The 12,329-nt window shown below is 40.8% G+C and overlaps 1 protein-coding gene and 1 pseudogene across 1 annotated transcript in view; one reads left to right on the top strand and one right to left on the bottom strand.

Moving 5' to 3' along the window:
* The window catches only part of LOC144471973 (uncharacterized), a 33,996-nt pseudogene extending 25,343 nt beyond the window's left edge, over positions 1-8,653 (bottom strand).
* Positions 1,781-12,329, top strand: part of Dnc (phosphodiesterase dunce) — a 467,245-nt gene continuing 456,696 nt past the window's right edge. The window contains exon 1 of the mRNA XM_078188084.1: positions 1,781-1,949. The gene's annotated coding sequence lies outside the window, so the exon portion shown is untranslated. The remainder of the gene's footprint in view (positions 1,950-12,329) is intronic.

Below are 12,329 nucleotides of genomic sequence, written 5' to 3'. Positions count from 1 at the left end.
CCAGTAATGTTACGAACCAAATTTTATTCGAATAATATTTCGAGGAAATTCTTCGAGAACCAATTTTATTCCTACGTAATTTCCCCGAGTTCAAGTGCATTTAAAGTTTGATTTAAAAGAAAAGCTTCTCTCTCCGTTACGTTTTTGTCAAAAGTTGCGCAATTTCTTTCACAAACTCGGCTATTTTCTCACGACCATAGTAGCAACGTCGCAAGACGACGTTTAACTATTCCCGTTTCCCACCCCTTTCTTCCCGCGTAACGCAGTTTATCGTTCTGATATTTCCGGCCAGTGTCTGCTCGTACTTTGTGCGCGCCTTCCGTCGCAAACGTGTGCAGCGTCGATCGTTCGAGCAGCAGAATATAGTCCCCGATGCGCGTCATTTAATCGAAAGAATCGTTCGAGAAACGGGAATAGTGTCAGCGTGACGCATCCGGCACTGTTCCCTTGCATTCTGCATCGAACGACTTCATCGTTGGATTTCAGCATGCACCTCGGGAAAACACTCGTTGGAAACTCGTGGCCGGTACCACCTCGGAGTGCATACTACTTAAGATACAAGTTTCAGGACCCAGCTCGCAAAGTGCGCTATGTAAAGGCGCGGTCCGGGTTATTCGATTTAAAGCGGAAGGTGCTGGGTGTTGGGTCCGAAGTAGCTGGTCAGAAGTAATTGGCACGGTGAGGTCAAAGTGACAGGTTTAAAGTACTAGTTCGGAAATACAAGGTCAAACGTACAGGGTCGAAAGTACGAGGTTGAAAGTACGAGGTCAACAGAACGAGGTTTAAAGCAGATGAAAAGTAGCAGGTCGGAAGTACGAGGTGAAAAATTCAAGGCCAAGAGTATCGAGTTTAAAATACAAGGTCAAAAGCAGCAAATCTAAAGTACAAGATTAATAGTACAAGTTCAATAGTATGAGTTCATAAGTACAGTGATTTAAGTGAGACATTCTAAGCGCAGAGTTCTACGTACAAGGATCAACGTGCAGGCTTAAATATGTAAAGTTCAAAGTACAGATTTAAAAATGTAACTTTCAAAGTATAGATTTAAAAATGTAACTTTCAAAGTACAGATTTTAAAATATAAGGTTCAAAGTACAGACTTAAAAATCAAGGTTGTTAGTACAGATTTAAAAATATAAGGTCCGAAGTATAGACTTAAATATGTAAGGTTCAATATACAGACTCAAAAAGATAAAGTTCAAAGCACAGATTTAAAAATATAAATTGCAAAGTACTGACTTAAAAATATAAATTGCAGAGTACAGATTTAAAAATACGAGGTTAGGACAGATTTAAAAATATAAGGTCTGTGCTATAGACTTAAAAATGTGAGGTTCAAAATGCAAGACGTAAAAACATGAAGTTCAAAGTACAGACTTAAAATAATATAAGGTTCAGAGTTTACACCTAAAATTATAAGGTTCAAAATATAAACTTAAAAGTATAAGGTTCGAAGCACAAACTTCAAAACATAAGGACCAGAAAGTCCCTCAATCAGCAGTAATTAAATCTCGAAAATTTTCATTTCGTTGATACAAAACCATGTATTTCCCCCTTTACACAGAAAAAAATGAAATCCGTCGATTCCGAGAAAATGAAGGTGGCACCGTCGAGCGCGTTGAAATTGCTGGTTGAAAAAATTCGCTTTCGTTCCTAAATATTCCGTGAGGTAAGAGAGGCGATGTCTCGGCAACAAAGCAGTCTTCCGAGCGCGATTTAATTAATAGTGATCACGGAATGACCGAGGGTCCAATAAAATGTAGTTCGGCGTCGTCGCAGAGGTGCCACTGGGTCAGGGAAACCCTCCGGTTTTCCGGATGCTACGTTACTGTGCCACAGCGACGCCGGAGAGAGAATCGTTCCGTCAGTCGGGTCTCGGCCGCCGTCAACGTCAATACGACGGCGCACGAGTTCATCGTCTCGGCTCGGGAGCACCGAGCCACCTCGCGGTACTCACCATTTCTTTTTTTTTTACTAAACTCTGTTATCGTTATCTTCTTTGTCCCTCTTCATCACCGAGTCCACCGTTTCCCCGTTCTCCCCGCGACGCGGCTGTCCCGCAACGGTGCGTCGCCAGTGACCCTTCGTTTGACAGAGCATTCGTTGCCGACTTTGCCCGGACATCAGGTTCTCTCGTGGAAGTGTCGGGGAGCATCTGCCGTCGTCGAGTGCAGGTGTTCCGTCTCTCCGTGCACCGTGGAAGCTGCCGGAGTGGCTCTGCCGTCACTCGGCGAGAACCCGTGTCGTTGTCAGTCAGGGTCAGTTTTGATTGTGTCCACTGTGCACACCGTCGCGGCCACCGCTCTGCACGCGACGTATATTTGTCCCTAGTGGTGTGACGATTCGACGAATGTCCACGATTAGGCGAAGCCCAGTGAATCCGTTCGACACGCGCCAGTCAATTGGATTTGTTTTGATGCGCCAACCTCGGGGGAGACGTGACCCCGGAAGACGCGTATCTTGGCACCAGGAACATCCGGGCACCCTTTTTCGGCAAGCACGTGGCGCCGGTGAACTTCCCTTGGAAAATCCTGTTTTAAAGGTTTTTCCGAGCCCCGCGGCGTCGACGTGCTCCGACCGAGGCCAGACCTCTCCGAATTCGCTGGCGAAATAACGCGAAATCTCCTCAATTCTGTCGAACAGATTCGGTTGGCGTAGATCGTGTGCTGTCGGTTTCTACCGGAATTGGGCTTTATTCGGATGGATGTTTGTTTGAGTTGATTGGTCGAATTAGTGCTTGAATTGTTTGTTCGAATCATGGTTAGCAGTTTGTCGATATTGAATCTGTGGAAAATTGTTCGAGTCTTTATTGGTATTAATTCTTTAGTCGAGTGATTGTTTATTTGAATGACTCTATAATCGAATCATTCTTTATTTGAATTATTCATTATCTGAATAAATCTTTATTTAAATGAATTTTTATTCGAATGAATTCTTGTTTGAATGATTTCTTAATTGAATGAATTCTTGTTTGAAAAAATTCTTAACCGAATGAATTCTTGTTTGAATAAATTCTTATTCGAATGATTTTGTATTCGAGTCATTTCCTATTCGAATGAATTGATATTTGAATGAATCCTTGTTTCAAAGATTTCTTGTTTGGTTGAATTCTTACTCGAATTATTTCTTAATCGAATCATTCTTTATTCGAATAATTTCTGATTCAAATCATTCCTTATTCGAATGACTTCTCATCTGACCGAATACTTACTCGAATAAATTCTCATTTGAATGAACTCTCACTCGAATGAATAACAATTCAAATAAATTCGTATTATCACAAATTCCTGTTCGAATAACTCTTACACGTACGAACGATTGCCGAAATCAAATCAGAATCGAACGAAATCTTGTTCGAATAAAATCCAGCTCTGCTAAAGCGCCTATCCACATAAATATCGATTCGATTGGACGGATACTTTTTCACGACAGAGTCGAATAAAATTCGTCAACAATCGTCTCGTATTTTTCCCGGCTCTGATTCCGGGCTCGTCGGTGCTCGTTTTAGAAAATCGTCCGGATAATGCGGCAGAGACTGGAGAATACACCGGCCCGTGTTTGTCCCGTGTAATTTATATCTCTGTTTACGATTAATTACCAGTGACCTAATTATCTCGCGATCCCGCGCGTCTATCGGAGCCGCCGATGGCGAAGAATTCGACCGCGGACGACAGCCGGGAAATCAGAAACAAGCGGGGCGGCACGCCGGCCGATTTTAACGAGAGAATTAACGCTAACGAGAGAGTTAGCCGGCTGCTCCGTTCGCGGGTTGCTAGATTGAGACAAACAAGACCGCTCGAGTTTCTTACGTGCCTCCTTGAACTTGCCCGCTCAAAGCTGCCGCACTCGGCCGCCCCTACCTTGTTCCGGATCCGCTCCCCCCAAACTTCGTCAAACCGAGGCAAACCCGAAATTTACTCGCGTCGATTAATCTGGCTAGGGTGCTCGAGACGTTAACCGAATTTCTGCTCCCAACGAATCGATGAAAAATTCTCTGTCAAACTCGTTCAAACTCCTTCGACTCAACGGCGACCAAGTTTCTGTTCACATCTTCTCTGTCTGCTAATTAATTTCCATAAAGTGTGCCAGCGCCAATTTTCGGTCTCCAGTAGGTTGTTTAGCGGCTCGGTTCAAATAACTTCAAACTGCCTGTCTCGTTGCTATATTTTTACGATGATATATTCGTCTTAGGACAAGAGCATCTGGTCCGAAACTAGTTCGAACAACTGCCAACAGGTTTATACAAACGCCAACGTAACGATACAGGTACTGTTAGATGTTGTGACACAATCTCAAACACTGTCAAACGCTGTGAAATGAGATGACTAACACTGTCAAGCACTGTCAATTGTTGTAGATAATTTCGAACACTATCAAATCCTGTGATGACAATCTCTAGCTCTGTCGAACGTTCTAAATAATTTCAAACGCTGTGAGACAATCTCAAGCACTGCCAAATGCTGTGAGATCGTAAAACATTCTAAACAATTTCAAACGCTGTGAGATAATCTCAAGCTCTGTCAAACGTTGTGAGACAATCTTTAACCCTGACTGACGCTGTAAGATAATCTCAAGCGCTGACAAATGTTATAAGACAATCTCAATCACTGTCAAATGCTGTGAGAAGATCTCAAGCCATGTAAAACGCTGTGAGGCAATCTCAAGCGCTGACAAATGTTATGAGACAATCTCAATCACTGTCAAACGCTTGTGACACAATCTCAAGCTCTGTCAAACGCTACGAGACAATCTGAGGCACTGTCAAACACTGTCGAACGCTGTCGAACAGTGTCAAACGCTGTCGAACAGTGTCAAACGCTGTCGAACAGTGTCAAACGCTGTCAAACACAGTCAAACACTCTCGATCATTCTCGATCGCAGATCTCTCAATCCCATCGACTCCTTCTAACACGATAACGTTCTATCCTCGTTCACACGGATTTTTTCACCTGTCCTAGTGAAGATCGTGGCGGAAGTGTCCAGTGTAAAATTTCAGTGAACAGAATCGGTATGTGTGAGGAGGTTGTGTGTCCTCTGGTGAATCGTGATCGGGGAAGTGACTAGGGCCCGAGGCGAGCCGTTTGATACATCCAGTGAGCAGAGAACCACCCCCGGCGAGTCGAACAGGTCGCCTGTCCTCGCGACATGCTACCTGTTGTCTAGTAATAGCCCTGGCTAGAAACTTTTTCATGCAAATCTCGCTTGTCCTTCCGCGTGTATATGTATGGGTGCCTGTGTCTCTCTCAGCGTGTCACGAGCCGACGCTGCTCCCTTTCATTTCGTAGGCTTCTGTTGTGATCTTGGCAGTGATTCCGCGGGTGGGGTTTGCATCGGTATCGGGGAGGGGGGAGAGGCCGCTGGGACGAGGCCGAATGTTACTATACTTACGACAGAGGTACTTGTTGATAATGAATACACTGATATAATGCTATAGCAATACCGCTTGCTCGAATACAAATTTTTAGTAGTAAATTGTAACTTCGTTTTTCTCTTTAGATATTAATTTCTGGGTTTTTGATAATTAGTAATATTTTAATATAAATTTAATATAATATCCTGTGAAGATGTTACAATATTATCCTAGCGATAATTTCTAGCAGAATTGTTGAGTTCTTAATAAATAAATCAATGAACGAGAAATGCAGGCGGAGAGAAAGAGTTCAGCTAACTAAATTAGCTAAATAATAAAATTCCACGTATAATTAACGACAGATATTCATGAAAAATGTCTGGTATGATCGGCAAGGCCCTTCGTACGATTTTCGATGAAATTGCTGACGCGTTAATTGATATTCCCGTTAAGTACCCGTCCGTCGATGATCCCGTTCGTAATCAGAGGAACTTAATTTCGACAATTTATCAATACCACGGGCATTTCATTTAATAATTAATTGAGACAAGACCGAATGAAAGCACCAGTGAACGGACTCGTAGACGAAGCGGATGCTGCACGTAGTGCAGGCCGTGGATTAGAGATTTTTATGATTAAAAGGCGCGGTAACGCCGTTGCGGAAATTCCGCCGTAACCGACGCCGTTTCGCGGTGTTCGATTTGCAAAATTTTTAATCGAAAGAATATCGTTGGCGTGCGGTTATATTCCGCCGGACGCTAATGGAAAACTGTTGCGCAGCCAATTACGCGAGTCCGACAGCGTCTGTCAACGCGTTTTGAACAGTGCCACGCGTTCAGGAAGGGAGCAGTGGAATGCCAGCAGCGTCTTTCGACAGCGTTCTGCCAACGGCAGACACGAGAGACACAGAAGCGACGTGTCGTCGAATATAAATAAACAAGGGACGCGTCGAGAAATTGGGTTGACTGTTCAAATTGTCGGCCGCGTCGCCATCGGCTAATAATTGTCCGAGAAACGTGACAGGGAGAGAGAGACGATTCAATTAGAGACCTCAAAGTGCCGCGATTCATTAAAAAAGCACTGGACGTCTTAAAGACGCCCATTTTACGACCGTTTTAAGTCTGAATGTCTTACGCTTTAAAATAGAAGCTTTAAATCGTGTTATCTGGTTTTAAGCAGTTAGTATTATTATTATTCTTATTACAAGGGGTTAAAAAACATAACAACTTATGTGGAGCTATTAAAAAGTGTCGAGAATTATTACGAAATATTAAAAGCTATTGCGAAGCATTAGAAACCGTTAGAAAAGAATTACAAAACATTACAAGATACTAAAAGCCATTATAAAGCGTTAAAAACCATTGAAAAATATTAAAAACCACTTCGAAGTATACCTAACCATTACAAAAGCATTGAAAATTATTACAAAGTATTAAAAGCCATTGCAAAGTATTAAAAATCGTTCCAAAGTATTCAGAGCCATTACAAAGTATTCAGAACCATTACAAACTATTCAAGACCATCACGACAGTATAAAAAGAAGGAATTAGAACCTTGTGCCATCGGGGGGTCATTGTTTCGACGTTCCAATATGTCATAGTTCCACCGAACTGCCTAAACCACATCCTCGTAGCCGGCTCTTTGATTTATTCACCAATTTATCCTGCCGCGGAAGATACTGCTCGTCTGACCGTGGACCAGACTTATCTCCTTGCCCTTTGCAAAAATTGCTTCAGTTCGAATGCCGCGCCAGGAACACGGATGCAGTTCTCGAACAGTTTAAGACGATCCTCAAGAAAACCGGGGAACGCTTATTCCTTGTCTGTTCGGAAACTGTCGTCGTCTGCTCACGCGAATTTATATTTCGAGAAATTCGCCATGCATGGATAGAAGATTATTCGGATCGAGGGTGTTCCAGAAAGCAGCTTAAACTCTGCCCGGTTATTACGAGGAGGATCTATTTTGTTTTCATAAGGATAGATATTGGTAGAATTTATATTTCGTCCGACTGCAGGTGGGGCTTATCCTTACAGACGGGCTTTTAGAAATATTATTTTACGTATTATTATTATGACGAATTTAGAAAGTGTTTGGCCGGGTAAAATGTTAACGATGTCTGATTATTAACAATACTGCTCTACTTAGATTTTATGAGAGCTTAAATTTTGTATTATTGTAGGTGGGGCTTATCTCCTGATAATCAGAAATATTATTTTATGTATTATTATTATTATGACGAATTTAGAAAGTCTTTTCCTGGGTTAACGTAAATGATGTCCAACTATTAACAAAGTTGCTCTACTTAGTTCTTGTAAAAATAAATATTGGAAGAGTTTAAATTTTGTCTCACTGTAGACAGAGTTTATCTCCTGGCTCTCAGAAAAATTATTTTACGTATTATTATTATGACAAATTTAGAAAGTATTTACTTAGGTAAAGCGTAAACGATGTCTGACCATTAACAAAGTTGATCCACTTAGTTCCTGTAAAATAAATATTGGAAGAGATTAAATTTTGTCTGACCACAGTCACGGCTCATCTCCTGACTTCTAGAAAAATTATCGCACCAACTATTGCACAGAATATAAGTATGAAAAATGGTATAAGGTATTCAGTAGAGTGAAGCTTAGTGTCTGATCGTTAACCAGACTAATTTACTTACTCTGTATAGAAAGAAAAATCGAATGAATTTCTATCCTGTCTAACTGCAGCTCCGTCTTAAATTCTGGGCTTTGGAAAAACCGTTTTACAAAATATTACGAGGAGCATGACTACGACAAATTTCCAAGAGACAAACTTCTTTGGCGGGGCGAAGTTTAAATTATGTCTGACTACTAACGAGGCGTTCGACGGAAATAAAATATCAGAGGAAGTTATATCTTGTCCGACGACAGGCGGGGCTTATCTCCCCGACCTTCTATACAATTTTACGACGCATCGCGCTGGTTCTAGTTATGAAAAATTTCTGAAGAGGTCTTTGCCGGAGGAAGCTCGAACTTCGTCCGACTACAAGAGCACCCTTTATCCCCCGGCTCGTTGTAAAAATTGCTTTCCGAAAATATTCTTCGCGATCTGTGTAACGTACAGTTATCAGGAATGTTCGACGAGGATCGTCGGGTAAAACGAGTCTAGGAGAACGCATTCCTCGTCTGATCACGGACGATTCTATTCTACTCGACTTGTCGACGCTCCTTTATCCTCGAACGGTGGATGGTTACTATGGAACATGGACGCTGTTAAAGTATATAGTAATCCGTAGAAAGGCGAACAATTTTGTTGACTGTACTTGAGAAAACTTTTCATCTTAGTATTCGTGATAAATAATACTTTTACCACTGTTCTTTTACGAATTTCGCGATTATCTTTTACAAAGTGTTTATTATGATTTTGTTCATAGTATTGGTAGTTTAATAGTAAGATTATTTTAACGTTGTAGAAATTAATGTGTTTTGTTTCAGTTTAATTTCCTGTACTTTATTCTATTTTATTTGAGGCCAATTTATTGTGTTTTATGTGAGTTTAATTCCTTGCACTATATTCTATTTTATTTTATTCTATTTGAGTTTAGTTTTTTCAGTTTTATTCTATTCTATACGCTTTTATTTGATTTCAATCCTCGTATTTTATTACATTCTACTCGATATCACTTGAGTTCAATATCTTGTATTTTATTCCATTTCCTTTCATTTTCCCCGAGCTTAATTTCTCGCGTCTCGTTCCGTATCATTTTATTCGCGTTTACGCAACACCTTCCATTCCATTCCGATCCACTTTATTCTCTCGTTTCACTTTTATTATCAACTCCGCTCCAGTATTTCCCGCTCGGTTACATCTTCGGCCGCGGCAAAAAGATTGTTCCGTCGTTTCGACGATTCAAGGAATGCCCGCACGTGATCGAAACCACGAACGTCCAGTCGTCCAACGGAGAAAGTCAGCCGGCGAAGTCGCGAAAGCGTCGCACGCTCGGGCTGCTTCGAATCCGGCGTCGGAAAGGATTGCCTTATCGCGTCCAATCTGTCGCGAAAGTGCTTTAATTCGAGATTCGTGTTCGCCCAATCTCGGGGGCATTCGCTCGTACTGCAGGCGATTGTTGTCGCTCGGTCCCTCTCCTATTGTTCAGCCGTTTCTCTCGTTCTACCGGCTGCCGTTACGCTCGCCCCTTCCTATACGACGGAGGAGGCCAGGATGGAAGAAACTGATAAAAGGGTGATACCTATTCAGCGTTGCTTAATTAAGGCTCGGTCGCTGCTCGGCTGGGGCTCGCGCGCGCCGCGTCGAAAGAGGTACTCGCAATTAAGCCTGCAATGCGCAATGTTTTCTTGTCGAGCGAGGGAAGTGCTGATGATAAATTCAACCGGAAACCGGAGCTTCGTCGGACCCCTGTTACCGGCGCCCACCCTCACCGCTCACTTTTTCCCCGATGGAACAACCATGACCCGACTTGCTCGCGAGATCCTACAAGAATTTCTGCCCTCGGGGTTTCTTCTATTTTTCTTTCCAATCTCTGTACAGGTGAGCCACCTATAACTCGGTAGATAGGTCCCTAGAAAATACCGTGTCGTGACACCGTGTCATATGACGCTCACTGTCGCTACAAAAAGGTTGTAATACAAGTGGTTATCGAACTGTGATTTTCTGGGGGAAAATGTTAATTGTCTGAGCGAATTGTAAGAGTTGCGAGTTAGGTGAATATATATGTTCATTCTAATGTTTATTTTATGGATACTCTTTCTAATATTCATTGCAATATTCATTATAATATCTCTTCTAATATTCATTCTATAAATATTCATTACAATATTCCTTCTAATATTCATTATAATATACATTCTATTCATATGACTATATATTAGATAAACAGTCTCTGCTCTTTCAACTCCTTGCACTCGAGCGAGGTATCTGAGGTACCATGAAAATTATTATAACTCATTAAAAAATAATCTATATATTATTCAAGTTGAGATTTAAAAAATTGTTGTGAGCGTAATTATGATGTAGGTCACAAGACTTAAATTTCATATGCATAAAGCGCACTTTGTCACATCAAATCAAGATACTGTAAGCCGGAAGAATTGTTTCAGATTTACAATTAAAATCGCTTCGAGTACAAAGGATTAAAAATAGTAATCAATTGAAAATAATGTACTTTCAGTCTCTACTTTTGCTCCGAGGTTTTTTTGTTAACTTTTGTTAAATTGTTCGGAATTTCAGATGGCAGAACAATTTTTACGGAATTCGAATCAGCGTGAAAAATGCAATCGAGTTATATGTATTCAATATTTAATCTGGAAAATTACTAATAATTGATTCCTGCATGAAAACCTTCCTTTAACGAAGCATTTTAATTAGTACTCGAAGAAACTACGAGTCCATAGACTTGTGTCGTATCAGAGCTACCTGTACACGCGAAAATAAATTTAGTCGACAAAATGATTAATTTATTAATTAATTAATATCCTTAATTAAATTCCCTTTCATTTCCGAATGAATTTTTCTCTCACAGCGCGACGCTATCTTCCCTTTTGAAGTTACGAAACCAATAGCCGCCATTTTTGAAACTCCATTTGTTGGATCAGGAATTCCTACCGCCTTCTATCTTATTGATTAATATTTTATTTAATTATTTATTACAATCGTTAATTAAGTTCCCTTTAATTTTCGAATAAATTCTTCTTTCACAGCGCCGACACTATTTTCCCTTTCGAAATTGCGTGAACCATAGCCGCCATTTTTAGAATTCGATTTCTCTGAAATTGGAACTGCTACCAACTTCTACCTTTTTATTTAAACATTTGCCATTGTCCTACCGTTGCCTCAAAGTCAGACAACGTAGACTAACCATTAATTAATGGTCGATCGAACCAGCGGGACACGATTAAATTTTAACGACACAGACCGAGGCACAAAGCGTGACGCGGGATTAAATAACGTAAAACCGAGCGGAATTCGATGAAGGTTCCATCAACTTATACGGAATCCGATGTTCGATATGGGGCACCCGTATTCCCGATAACATATCGTATTTCGCGGAAGATGGCCCGTGTCGGCGGCCGCAAAAAAATCGGCGGATAATGCGAAATAAAACTCTCGGGCGCGCTGCGCTCCGTCCGCGAATTAAATTGTTCTTGTAACCGGAGCGCCAATCAGTGTAGCCCGGCCGCGTGTTTTCGGCTCGATTCTAATTAAGGTAACGATCACCAGATTTTCCAGAGGTATATTACGATCTGATTCGTATCCAGACGGCGTTTCGAAAATCGTTGAATAGACGCCGCGTAACAATGCCGTGATCAATGCACGTGATAACGGATGCTGCGGCGGTATCGTTTCTATTGGACACAATGGCGGCCATGAGAAAATAATGCAACGTAAAATAAAAGCATAACATAAAGACGCGAAACACGTCGGAGGCAGACAATGCTGAATTAGCACGAGGCCAAATTAGTCGAATTCGTTCGCGGAAACGATAGCCAAATATTCGCAATTGTAGCTCTGGATCAACTGGGCCAACTGGATCGATTAGGATCGAGTTTAGTGCAGATTTTTCGTATATATTTTTCAGTATAATCTGTGGGAAAAATATGTCGATGGAAATTTTGTTTTTCATTCTGAAGAGATATATTAAACATTAATTTTTCAATGGAGCGAGTAAGTCGAATTTAATAGAATGTTTTGAAGAATTTTGAGACAGTTTTGCGTTTTTTTAGATTTAATAAATGATAATGAAGATGTATGAATAAATATCAAGCACCATAGCGTCATGATAAGGAAGGCGATTTTTATTTTGCAGTATTAATGTTTTGCTACTGTTAATGTTTTTATATTAAATAAATATAAAATTTTATAGAATTTAATACAAAGTAGATATTTTGGACTCTTTAAAATGATTCAGAAAATAGGTAAATAAATAACGAGTATCTCTGTGTCTCAACAAATGCAGAAGAGTCTGCATAAAAATCCTTAGTCTACACTTTCGAAACAG

This window comes from Augochlora pura, chromosome 7, assembly GCF_028453695.1.
Source record: "Augochlora pura isolate Apur16 chromosome 7, APUR_v2.2.1, whole genome shotgun sequence".
In the NCBI taxonomy this organism is placed as follows: Eukaryota; Metazoa; Arthropoda; class Insecta; order Hymenoptera; family Halictidae; genus Augochlora; species Augochlora pura.
The sequence above is the reverse complement of the archived record's forward strand: the minus strand, read 5'-3'. Positions and strand labels throughout refer to the sequence as shown.